This window comes from Cetorhinus maximus, chromosome 21 (genome assembly GCF_964194155.1).
Source record: "Cetorhinus maximus chromosome 21, sCetMax3.hap1.1, whole genome shotgun sequence".
Lineage (NCBI taxonomy): Eukaryota > Metazoa > Chordata > Chondrichthyes > Lamniformes > Cetorhinidae > Cetorhinus > Cetorhinus maximus.
Window position 1 is genome coordinate 40,474,543 of NC_135899.1, and position 13,624 is coordinate 40,488,166.

The following is a 13,624-nucleotide window of genomic DNA, read 5'->3' on the forward strand; positions in this document are numbered from 1 at the left end:
TAGAGGGAGAGAGAGATGGGATAGAGAGAGAGAAAGGCCAGGTTAGAGAAAGATAGAGTGAAAGATAGACCGGTATAGAGAGACAGAAAGAACGGGATAGAGAGAGAGTAAGAGAGATAGGGTGAGATAGAGAGAGAGAGACCGAGATAGAGGGAGAGGCAGTGATAGAGAGGGATTTAGAGACAGAGAGCAAGACTGGGATAGAGAAAGAGACCCAGAGCGGGAGAGAGAGAGAGCGGGATAGAGAGAGAGAAAGAGAGATATAGAGAATGAGTGAGATCAGGATAGAGAGAGAGAGAGAGGCTAGGATAGGGAGACTGGGGTAGAGAGAGAGAGAGAGAGAGAAAGAGGGAGACCGGGATAGTGAGAGACAGAGAGAGAGACCAGGATAGAGAGAAAGTGAGAGAGAGCAGGATAGAGAGTGAGAGAACGAGAGATAGAGTGAGATAGAGGGAGAGAGGGATCGAGATGGAGGGAGAGGCCGGGATAGAGAGAGAAAGATAGAGAGAGAGAGCAAGACCGGGATAGAGAAAGAGAAAGAGACACAGAAAGGGGGAAAGAGAGAAACTAGGATAGAGAGGGAGAGAGACCGGGATAGAGAGAGAGAGACCGAGATAGAGCGGGATAGAGAGAGAGAGAAAGAGATAGAGTGAGATAGAGAGAGAGAGACCGAGGTCGAGGGAGAGGCCGTGATAGAGAGAGATATAGAGACAGAGAGCATGACTGGGATAGAGACCAGAGTGGGAGAGACTGACCGGGATAGAGGGAGGGAGAGACTGCGATAGAGAGACAAAGGGAGAGACTGGGATAGAGAAAGAAAAAGGCCGGGTTAGAGAAAGATAGAGAGAAAGAGAGACCGGTATAGAGAGACAGAATGACCAGGATAGAGTGAGACAGAATGACTGGGATAGAGAGAGAGAGAGAGACTAGCACAGAGAGTGAGTGTCCGGGACAGAGAGAGAGAGACAGAGAGACCGGGGTAGAGAAAGAGAGGGAGAGAGAGAGAGACAGAAAGACAGTGAGAGGCCAGGAGAGAGAGAGAGAGAGTCTGTCATAGAGCGGGAGAGAGAGAGAGATCGGGATAGAGAAAATGAGATTGAGAGGGACGCGGCTAGAGAGGGAGAGAGAGACCAGGACGGAGAGAGAGAGGGACCGGGATAGAGAGAGAGGGACCAGGATAGAGAGAGAGGGACCAGGATAAAGAGGGAGTGAGATAGAGAGTGAGATCGGGATAGAGAGAGAGAGAGAGAGAGACCAGGATAGGGAAAGAGAGAGACCGTGATAGAGAAAGAGAAAGAGACCCAGAAAGGGAGAGAGAGGGACCGGGATAGAGAGGGAGTGAGATAGAGAGTGAGATCGGGATAGAGAGAGAGAGAGAGAGAGACCAGGATAGGGAAAGAGAGAGACCGGGATAGAGAAAGAGAAAGAGACCCAGAAAGGGAGAGAGTGAGACCGGGATAGAGAGGGGAGAAAGAGACAGAGAGCTAGAGAGACCGGGATAGAGAGACAAAGGGATAGACTGGGATAGAGAGAGAGAAAGGCCGGGTTAGAGAAAGATAGAGAGAAAGACAGACCGGTATAGAGAGACAGAAACACCGGGATAGAGTCAGACAGAAAGATCGGGATAGAGAGAGAGAGATAGAGAGAGAGACCGGGATAGAGAGAGAGAGACAGAGAGAGAGACCGGGATAGAGAGGGAGAGAGTCCGGTACAGAGAGGGAGACAGAGAGAGTTCGGGATAGAGAAAAAGAGAGTGAGAGGGACCGGCTTAGAGAGGGAGGGAGAGACCAGGATGTCGAGAGAGAGAGATTGGGATAGAGAGAGAGAGATTTAGAGAGAGATAGAGAGAGAGAGACCGAGATAGAGGGAGAGGACGGGATAGAGAGAGAGAAAGAGGGATAGACAGAAGGAATGAGACCAGGATAGAGAGAGAGAGAGGCCGGGATAGAGAGACTGGGGTAGAGAGAGGGAGAGAGAGAGAGTGTCCGGCATAGTCAGAGAGAGAGAGAGAGACCGGGATAGAGAGAAAGTGAGAGAGCCCAGGATAGTGTGAGTTAGATAGAGGGAGATCCAGGATAGAGAGAGAGAGCGCGAGATCGGGATAGAGAAAGAGAAAGAGACCCACAGAGGGAGAGAGAGCGAGAGTGACCGGGATAGAGAGAGAGAGAGAGAGACCGGGAGAGAGAAAGAGAGGGAGAGAGTGAGAGAGAGAGAGTCCGGTACAGAGAGGGAGAGAGAGAGAGATCGGGATAGAGAAAAAAGAGAGTGAGAGGGACTGGGCTAGAGACGGAGAGAGAGAGAGACCGGGATAGAGAAAGTGAGAATGGGATAAAGAGGTAGAAAGAGGGACTGTGAATGAGAGGAAGTGAGATAGAGAGTGAAATCAGGATAGAGAGAGAGTGAGAGAGAGAGAGACCAGGATAGGGAGAGAGAAAGAGAGATAGAGAGGAGTGAGATCAGAATAGGGAGAGGCCGTGATAGAGAGACTGCGGTAGAGAGAGAGAGAAAGAGAGAGAGGGAGACCGGGTTAGAGAGAGAGACTGAGACTGGGATAGAGAGAGAGAGAGAACGGGATAGAGAGGGAGGGAGAGGGACCAGGATTGAGAGGGAGTGAGAGAGAGAGTGAGATAGGAATAGGGAGAGAGAGAGAGAGAGAGACCGGGATAGGGAGAGTGAGACTGGGATAGAGAGAGAGAAAGAGAGATAGAGAGAAGGAATGAGATCAGGATAGAGAGAGAGAGAGGCCAGGATAGAGAGATTGGTGTAGAGAGAGAGAGAGAGAAAGAGAGAGACCGGGATAGTGAGAGACAGAGAGAGTGACCGGGATAGAGAGAGAGAGAGACCAGGATAGAGAGAAAGTGAGAGAGAGCAGAATAGAGAGCGAGAGAAAGAGAGATAGAGTGAGATAGACAGAGCGAGAGACTGAGTTAGAGGGAGAGGCCAGGATAGAGAGAGAGAGCAAGACCGGGATCGAGAAAGAGAAAGCGACCCAGAGTGGGATAGAGAGACAAAGGGGGAGACTGGGATAGAGAGTGAGAAGCCAGGTTAGAGAGAGATAGAGAAAAAGACAGACCGGTATAGAAAGAGAGAGAGACCGGGATAGAGAGGGAGAGAGACCGGGATAGAGAGGGAGAGACAGAGACCGTGATAGAGAGAGAGAGAGAAAAAGAGAGTGAGAGGCCGGGAGAGAGAGAGAGAGAGACCGGGATAGAGAGAGAGAGAAAGAGAGATAGACAGATATAGACAGAGAGAGACTGATGTAGAGCGATTGAGACCAGGATTGAGAGAGAGAGTCTGGGATAGAGAGAGAGAGCGAGACCGGAACAGAGAAAGAGAGGGGGACACAGAGAGAGAGAGACTGAGATAGAGAGAGAGAGATATAGAGAGACCGGGATAGAGAGAGAGACCGGGATAGAGAGAGAGAGAGACCAGGTTAGAGAGAAAGTGAGAGAGACAAGGATAGAGAGGAAGAGAAAGAGAGATAGATTGAGATAGATAGAGGGACAGAGAAAGAGAGGGGGACACACAGAGAGAGAGACCGAAATAGAGGGAGAGGACGGGATAGAGAGAAAGAGAAATAGAGAGAAGGAGTGAGACAAGGATAGAGAGAGAGAAAGACGCCAGGATAGTGAGAGACAGAGAGAGACCGGGATAGAGAGAAAGTCAGAGAGAACAGGATAGAGAGTGAGAGAAAGAGAGATAGAGTGCAATAGATAGAGGGAGTGTCTGGGATAGAGCGAGAGATAGAGAGAGAGAGCAAGATCGGGATAGAGAAAGAGAAAGAGACCCAGAAAGGGAGAGAGAGGGACCGGGATAGAGAGGGAGTGAGATAGAGAGTGAGATCGGGATAGAGAGAGAGAGAGAGAGAGACCAGGATAGGGAAAGAGAGAGACCGGGATAGAGAAAGAGAAAGAGACCCAGAAAGGGAGAGAGAGGGACCGGGATAGAGAGAGAGGGACCAGGATAGAGAGGGAGTGAGATAGAGAGTGAGATCGGGATAGAGAGAGAGAGAGAGAGAGACCAGGATAGGGAAAGAGAGAGACCGGGATAGAGAAAGAGAAAGAGACCCAGAAAGGGAGAGAGTGAGACCGGGATAGAGAGGGGGAGAAAGAGACAGAGAGCTAGAGAGACCGGGATAGAGAGACAAAGGGATAGACTGGGATAGAGAGAGAGAAAGGCCGGGTTAGAGAAAGATAGAGAGAAAGACAGACCGGTATAGAGAGACAGAAACACCGGGATAGAGTCAGACAGAAAGATCGGGATAGAGAGAGAGAGATAGAGAGAGAGACCGGGATAGAGAGAGAGAGACAGAGAGAGAGACCGGGATAGAGAGGGAGAGAGTCCGGTACAGAGAGGGAGACAGAGAGAGTTCGGGATAGAGAAAAAGAGAGTGAGAGGGACCGGCTTAGAGAGGGAGGGAGAGACCAGGATGTCGAGAGAGAGAGATTGGGATAGAGAGAGAGAGATTTAGAGAGAGATAGAGAGAGAGAGACCGAGATAGAGGGAGAGGACGGGATAGAGAGAGAGAAAGAGGGATAGACAGAAGGAATGAGACCAGGATAGAGAGAGAGAGAGGCCGGGATAGAGAGACTGGGGTAGAGAGAGGGAGAGAGAGAGAGTGTCCGGCATAGTCAGAGAGAGAGAGAGAGACCGGGATAGAGAGAAAGTGAGAGAGCCCAGGATAGTGTGAGTTAGATAGAGGGAGAGTCCAGGATAGAGAGAGAGAGCGCGAGATCGGGATAGAGAAAGAGAAAGAGACCCACAGAGGGAGAGAGAGCGAGAGTGACCGGGATAGAGAGAGAGAGAGAGAGACCGGGAGAGAGAAAGAGAGGGAGAGAGTGAGAGAGAGAGAGTCCGGTACAGAGAGGGAGAGAGAGAGAGATCGGGATAGAGAAAAAGAGAGTGAGAGGGACTGGGCTAGAGACGGAGAGAGAGAGAGACCGGGATAGAGAAAGTGAGAATGGGATAAAGAGGTAGAAAGAGGGACTGTGAATGAGAGGAAGTGAGATAGAGAGTGAAATCAGGATAGAGAGAGAGTGAGAGAGAGAGAGACCAGGATAGGGAGAGAGAAAGAGAGATAGAGAGGAGTGAGATCAGAATAGGGAGAGGCCGTGATAGAGAGACTGCGGTAGAGAGAGAGAGAAAGAGAGAGAGGGAGACCGGGTTAGAGAGAGAGACTGAGACTGGGATAGAGAGAGAGAGAGAACGGGATAGAGAGGGAGGGAGAGGGACCAGGATTGAGAGGGAGTGAGAGAGAGAGTGAGATAGGAATAGGGAGAGAGAGAGAGAGAGAGACCGGGATAGGGAGAGTGAGACTGGGATAGAGAGAGAGAAAGAGAGATAGAGAGAAGGAATGAGATCAGGATAGAGAGAGAGAGAGGCCAGGATAGAGAGATTGGTGTAGAGAGAGAGAGAGAGAAAGAGAGAGACCGGGATAGTGAGAGACAGAGAGAGTGACCGGGATAGAGAGAGAGAGAGACCAGGATAGAGAGAAAGTGAGAGAGAGCAGAATAGAGAGCGAGAGAAAGAGAGATAGAGTGAGATAGACAGAGCGAGAGACTGAGTTAGAGGGAGAGGCCAGGATAGAGAGAGAGAGCAAGACCGGGATCGAGAAAGAGAAAGCGACCCAGAGTGGGATAGAGAGACAAAGGGGGAGACTGGGATAGAGAGTGAGAAGCCAGGTTAGAGAGAGATAGAGAAAAAGACAGACCGGTATAGAAAGAGAGAGAGACCGGGATAGAGAGGGAGAGAGACCGGGATAGAGAGGGAGAGACAGAGACCGTGATAGAGAGAGAGAGAGAAAAAGAGAGTGAGAGGCCGGGAGAGAGAGAGAGAGAGACCGGGATAGAGAGAGAGAGAAAGAGAGATAGACAGATATAGACAGAGAGAGACTGATGTAGAGCGATTGAGACCAGGATTGAGAGAGAGAGTCTGGGATAGAGAGAGAGAGCGAGACCGGAACAGAGAAAGAGAGGGGGACACAGAGAGAGAGAGACTGAGATAGAGAGAGAGAGATATAGAGAGACCGGGATAGAGAGAGAGACCGGGATAGAGAGAGAGAGAGAGACCAGGTTAGAGAGAAAGTGAGAGAGACAAGGATAGAGAGGAAGAGAAAGAGAGATAGATTGAGATAGATAGAGGGACAGAGAAAGAGAGGGGGACACACAGAGAGAGAGACCGAAATAGAGGGAGAGGACGGGATAGAGAGAAAGAGAAATAGAGAGAAGGAGTGAGACAAGGATAGAGAGAGAGAAAGACGCCAGGATAGTGAGAGTCAGAGAGAGACCGGGATAGAGAGAAAGTCAGAGAGAACAGGATAGAGAGTGAGAGAAAGAGAGATAGAGTGCGATAGATAGAGGGAGTGTCTGGGATAGAGCGAGAGATAGAGAGAGAGAGCAAGATCGGGATAGAGAAAGAGAAAGAGACCCAGAGAGGGAGAAAGAGAGGGAGAGAGGGAGAGAGAGAGAGAGAGACCGGGATAGAGAGAGACAGAGACCGGGATAGAGAGATAGAGAGAGAGACTGGGACAGCGAGAGAGAGGGAGAGAGAGATAGATCGGGATAGAGAGAGAGAGAGTGAAAGATCAGGATGGAGAGAGAGAAAGACTGGGATAGAGAGACAGAGAGACTGGGATAGAGGGAGAGAGAGCGAGACAAGGATAGGGAGAGAGAGAGAGAGAGAATGACTGAGATAGAGTGAGAGAGAGAGAGAGAGAGGCTGGGATAGAGGGAGAGAGAGACCGAGATAGAGAGAGAAATAGAGTTAGAGAGAAGGAATGAGACCATGATAGAAAGAGAGGCCAGGATAGAGAGACTGGAATAGAGAGAGAGAAAGAGAATGAGAGACCGGGATAGAGAAAGAGAGACCGGGATAGAGAGAGAGAGAGACCAGGATGGAGATAAAGTGAGAGAGACCAGGTTACAGAGCGAGAGAAACAGAGATAGAGTGAGATAGAGAGAGAGACCGAGATAGTGGGAGAGACCAGGATAGAGAGAGACAGACCGGTATAGAGAGAGACAGAAAGACTGGGATAGAGAGAGAGCAAGGGAGACTGGGACAGAGAGCAAGAAAGAGATCAGGATAGAGAGGGAGAGAGAGAGAAAGAGAGAGACCGGGATGGAGAGAGAGAGGGAGAGAGAGAGAGAGAGAGATTGAGAGGCTGGATAGAGAGAGAGAGAGAGAGGGAGACTGGGATAGAGAGAGAGAGAGAGAGGGAGACAGAGATAGAGAGAGAGAGACCGATGTAGAGAGATTGAGAGCAGGATTGAGAGAGAGAGTCTAGGATAGAGAGAGAGAGCGAGACCGGAACAGAGAAAGAGAGAGGGACACAGAGAGAGAGAGATTGAGATAGAGAGAGAGAGATATAGAGAGACCGGGATAGAGAGAGAGACCGGGATAGAGAGAGAGAGAGACCAGGTTAGAGAGAAAGTGAGAGAGACCAGGATAGAGAGCGAGAGAAAGAAAGATAGAGTGAGATAGATAGAGGGACAGAGAAAGAGAGGGGGACACAGAGAGAGATAGAGACCGACATAAAGGGAGAGGACGGGATAGAGAGAGAGAAAGAGAGATAGAGAGAAGGAGTGAGACCAGGATAGAGAGAGAGAGGCCAGGATAGAGAGACTGGGGTAGAGAGAGAGATAGAGAGAAATATAGGCCAGGATAGTGAGAGACAGAGAAACAATCCAGGATAGAGAGACATAGAGAGACCGGGATAGAGAGAAAGTGAGAGAGAACAGGATAGAGAGTAAGAGAAAGAGAGATAGAGTGAGATAGATAGAGTGAGAGTCTGGGATAGAGAGAGAGATAGAGAGAGAGAGCAAGATCGGGATAGAGAAAGAGAAGAGACCCAGAGAGGGAGAAAGAGAGACCGGGATAGAGAGAGAGAGAGAGAGAGCGAGCGAGAGTCCGCGATAGAGAGAGAGAGAGAGAGAGACCGGGACAGAGAGAGTGACCGGGACAGAGAGAGAGAGAGACCTGTATAGAGAGAGAGTGAGATCGGGATAGAGAGAGAGAGAGAGACTCGGATAGAGAGACAGAGAGAGAGACCGGGTTGGAGAGAGAGAGAGAGAGACCTATATAGAGAGACAGAGAGTGAGATCGGGATAGAGAGAGAGAGAGAGACCAGGATAGAGAGAGAGAGAGAGAGAGACCGGGATAGAGAGAGACCGGGATAGAGAGAGAGAGAGAGAGAGACCGGGATAGAGAGTGAGAGAGAGAGAGAGGGATAGAGAGAGAGACCAGGATAGGGAGAGAGAGAGAGAAAAAGAGAGTGAGAGGCCGGGAGAGAGCGAGAGAGACCAGGATAGAGAGGGAGAGAGAGAGAGAGACTGGAATAGAGTGAGAGAGAGACCAGGATAGAGAGAGAGAGCGAGACCAGGATAGAGAGAGAGAGAGAGAGACCGGGATAGAGAGAAAGAGAGATAGAGAGAAGGAATGAGACCAGGATAGAGAGAGAGAGAGGCCGGGATAGAGAGACTGGGTTAGAGAGAGAGAGAGACCGGGATAGAGAGTTAGAGAGAGAGACCAGGCTGGAGAGAGAGACCAGGCTGGAGAGAGAGAGAGACAGACCGGCATAGAGAGAAAAAGAGTGAGAGGGTGGGATAGAGAGAGAGAGAGAGACTGGGATAGAGAGAGAGAGAGAGAGAGAGACCGGGATAGAGAGAGAGAGAATGACCGGGATAGAGAGAAAGTGAGATAGACCAGGTTAGAAAGTAAGAGAAATAGCGATAGAGATAGAGAGAGAGAGAGACCGAGATAGAGGGAGAGACCGGGATAGAGAAGAGAGATAGAGAGAGAGAGCCAGACCGGGATGGAGAATGAGAAGGAGACCCAGAGAGGGTGAGAGAGAGACCGGGATATAGAGAAAGAGATACTGGGACATAGAGACAGAGGGAGAGACTGGGATAGAGAGAGAGAGAGAGACCGGGTTACAGAGAGATAGAGAGAGAGACAGACTGGTATAGAGAGAGACAGAAAGAAAGGGATAGGGAGAGAGCAAGAGAGACTGAGACAGAGCGAGAGAGTAAGAAATTAGGATAGAGAGGGAGAGAGAGAGAGAAAGAGAATAATAGGCCAGGTTAGAGAGAGAGAGAGAGACCGGGATAGAGAGAAAGAGAGATAGAGAGAGAGAGACCGATGTAGAGAGCTTGAGACCAGGATTGAGAGAGAGAGTCTGGGATAGAGAGAGAGAGCACCTTCCCCTATCAATGCGCCTCCCCCCAGCAATGCGCCTCCCCCCAGCAATGCACCTCCCCCCAGCAATGCACCTCCCTGCAGCAATGCACCTCCACCCAGTAATTCACCTCCCCCCAGCAATGTGCCATACCCCAGCAATGCAACTCCCCCAGCAATGCACCGGCCCCCAACAATGCACCTCCACCCAGTAATTCACCTCTGCGCAACAATGCACCATACCCCAGCAATGCACCATACCCCGGCAATGCACCTCCCCCCAGCAATGCACCTCCCCCCAGCAGTGCACCTCCCCCCAGCAGTGCACCTCCCCCCAGCAATGCACCTCCCCCCAGCAATGCACCTCCCTCCGCAATGCACCCCCCCAGCAATGTGCCACCCCAGCAAACCACTTCCCCGCAGCAATGTTCCATCACCAAGCAATGCACCTCTGCCCAATAATGCACTTCATACCCAGAAGTGCAGCTCCCGCTAGCAATGCACCTCCCCCTGAGAAATTTACCTCACCCATCAGTGCAACTCCCGCCAGCAATGCACCTCAGCTGACCATTTCATTCCCCAGCAATGCACCTCTGCTCCATAATGCACCTCATCCCCAGCAATGCCTGTCCTGCCACTGAAGCAACTCTGCCCAGCAATGCATCTCCCCCCAGAAATTTACTTCCCCATCAATGCAACTCCCGCCAGCAATGATCCTCCCCCAAGCAATGCACCTACTTACAGCAAAGCACCTCCACCCAGCAATGCGCCTCTGCCCAGTAATGCTCCTCACCCCAGCAATGCACCTCCCTGCAGCTATACACCTCCCCCAAGCAATGTGCCTCCCCAGTAATGCACCTACCCTAGCAGTGCACCTTCACCCAGCAATGCACATCCCCCCAGCAATTCACAACATCCCACCGATGCACCTCTGCCCAATAATGCACCTCGTCCCCAGCATGCAGCACACTCCAGGAATGTCCTCCCCCCAGCAAAGCACTGCCCTAGCAATGCATCACCACAGTCAATGCACCTCTAGCCATCAATGCACCTACCCCGAGCGATGCATCTTCCCCCAGCAATGCAACTCCCACCAGCAACGCATCTCCCAGCAATGTACCTGTCAGCAATGCACTGTTGCCCAGTAAAGTATATATGCCCACCAGTTCATCGCCTCCCAGCAATACACCTCACCCAGTCAATCCAGCAATCCACCTCCCAGCACTAATGCACTATCCCCCATCAATGCAACTCCCACCAGCAATGCACATCCGCTGAGCAATGTACCCACCAGCAAAGTACCTCTGCCCAATAATGCACCTCATACCCAGCACTGCAGCCCCCTCAACAATGCAACTCCCCTAGAAATTCACCTCCCCCAGCAATGCACCTCTGCTCACCAATGCAGCTCCCCTATCAATACACAACTCCCAGCAATTCACCTCCCCCAAGAAATGCACATCTGCACACCATTGCAGCTCCCCTATCAATGCACAACCCCCAGCAATCCACCTCCCCCCAGCAATCCATCCCCCAGCAATGCACTGCCGCCCAGTAAAGTACATTGGCCAATCAGCACAACACCCCACCTGCAATCAACCTCCCGCCAGCAATGCACATCTACCCAGCAATGCACTCCTGCCCAGTAATGCAACTCCCCCCAGCAATGACCCTCCCTGCAGCAATGCACCTCCCCCAGCAATGCACCTACACCCCAGCAATACACCTTACCACAGCAATACACCTTACCACAGCAATGCACATCTACCCAGCAATGCAACTCTGCCCAGTAATGCACCTCCCCCTGGCATTGTACGTCCCCTGGCAATGTATGCCCACCAGCAATGTACCTCTCCCCAGCAAGGCATCTCGTCCCAGCAATCCACCTCCCCACAGCAATGCCCCAAAATCAAACAATGCTCCTCTGCCCAACAATGAAACTCCGCCCAGCAATGTACCTCCCCCGAGCTATGCACCTCTGCCCAGCAATGCACCTACCTATCAATGCATCTTTCCCCAGCAATGAACCTCCACACATCAATGCACCTCCCACCAGCAATGCACATCCAACCTGCAAAGCACCTCTACCTAGTAATGCCCCTCTGCCATGTAATGTACATCTGCCCTCAATGCACCCCCAGCAATGTACCTTACCCCAGCAAACCTCCTCCCCGCACCAATGCATCACCCCACAGCAATGCACCTACCGATCAATGCACCTCCCACCAGCAATGCATGTCCAAACAGCACTGCAACTCTGCCCAGTGATGCACCTCCCACCAGCAATGCATCACCCGCAATGTACCCCTGCCCAATTACGCTACTCATCCCTAACAGTGCAGCAACCCCAGCAGTGCAACTCCCCTCAGAAATGTACCTCTCCAAGAAAGGCATCTACTGCCTGCAATGCACCTCCCCAAGCAATGCACCTCTGCCCAGCAATGCACCTCTCCTATCAATGAACCTCTGCCAAGCAATTCACCTCCCCCAGCAATGCAACTACCCCTATCAATGCACCTCCCCTATCAATGCATCTTTCCCCAGCAGTGAACCACTGCCCAGAAATGCACCTCCACACAGCAATGCAACTCTGCCCAGCAATGAATCTCCCAGCATTTTAACTCCCAGCAATGCACTGCTGCCCAGTAAAGTACATCTGCCTATCCATACACGTCCACCCAGCAATGCACCCGCCCCAGCAATGCACCTACCACTATCAATGCACCTCTGCCCAGCAATGTATCGCCCAGCAATGCACTGCCACAGAGTAAATTACATCTGCCAATCAGTGCACCACCCCCCAACAATGCACCTCCCACCAGCACTACACCTCCTGCCATCAATGCACATCCGTCCAGCAATACACCTCTGCCCATGAATGCAACACCCCCTAGTGATGCACCACCCCACAGCAAGGCACCTCCCCCCAGCAATGTACCTTCCACAGCAATGCACCTTCCCCCCCAGCAGTACTCCTCACCACAGCAATGCACTTCCCACCAGCAATGCACATCCGCCCAGCAATGCACCTCCCCCAGGAAATGTACGCCCCCAGCAATATACCTCTCCCGAGCAATGCATCTCACCCCAGCAATCCACGTCCCCGCAGCAATGCCCCACCCTCAAGTAATGCTTTTCTGCCCAATTATGCACCTCCCACCAGCAATGCACCTCCCACCAGCAATGCACCTCCCACCAGCAATGCACCTGCCACCCCAGCAATGCACCTCCTACCCCAGCAATGCACCTCCACCCCAGCAATGCACCTCCACCCCAGCAAACCACCTGCCTGCAGCAATGCAACCCCTTCCAGCAATGCACCATCCCCAGCATTGCACGTCCACCCAGCAATGCAACTCTGCCCAGAAATGCCTCCACCCACAGCAATGCAACTTCCCCCAGCAACGCACCTCCCACCAGAAGTGCACATCAGCCAAGCAATGCACCTCTGCCCCATAATGCATCTCTCCCTGCAATGCCTCCCCGCAGCAATGTCCCACCCCCAAGCAATGCACCTCTGCCCAATAATGTACCTTGTCCCCAGAAGTGCAGAGCCCCCAGCAATGCACCTCTGCCCAACAATACACCTCATCCCCGACAGTGCAGCTCCCCCCAGAAATGCACTTCCCCCAGCAATGGCCCTCCCACCAGCATTGCACCACCTCCAAGCAATGCACCTCCCACCAACAATCCACTTCCCCAAGCAATGTACCTCCCCAGCAATCCCCATTAACCTAACAATGCACCTCTACTCAGTAATGCACCTCTGCCCAGTAATGCACCCCTCCAGCAATGTACCATCCCCAGCATTGCACGTCCACCCAGAAATGCAACTCTGCCCAGAAATGCCTTCACCCACAGCAATGCAACTTCCTCCAACAATGCACCTCCCACCAGAAATGCACATCAACCAAGCAATGCACCTCTGCCCCATAATGCATCTCTCCCTGCAATGCCTCCCCACAGCAATGTCCTGCCCCCAAGCAATGCACATTTGCCCAATAATGTACCTCTTCCCCAGAAGTGCAGCTCCCCCCAGCAATGCACCTCGCCCTTAGAAATTTACCTCCCCCATCTATGCAACTCCCACCAGCAATGCTCCTCTGCCAAGCAATGCACCCCCCAGCAAAGCACCTCTGCCCAGTAATGCACCTCATCACCAGCACTGCAGCCCCCCCAACAATACCACTCGCCCAAAAATCCACCCCCCCCAGCATTGCACCTCCCCCCAGCCATGCATCTCCCAACAACAATGCACCTCCCGCCGCAGTGCATGTCCCCCAGCAATGCACCTCTGCTCACCAATGCAGCTCCCCTATCAATGCACAACTCCCAGCAATTCACCTCCCACCAGCAATCCATCTCCCAGCAATGCACTGCCGCCCAGTAAGGTACATTGGCCGATCAGTGCAACACCCCCCCTGCAATGCACATACCGCCAGCAATGCACATC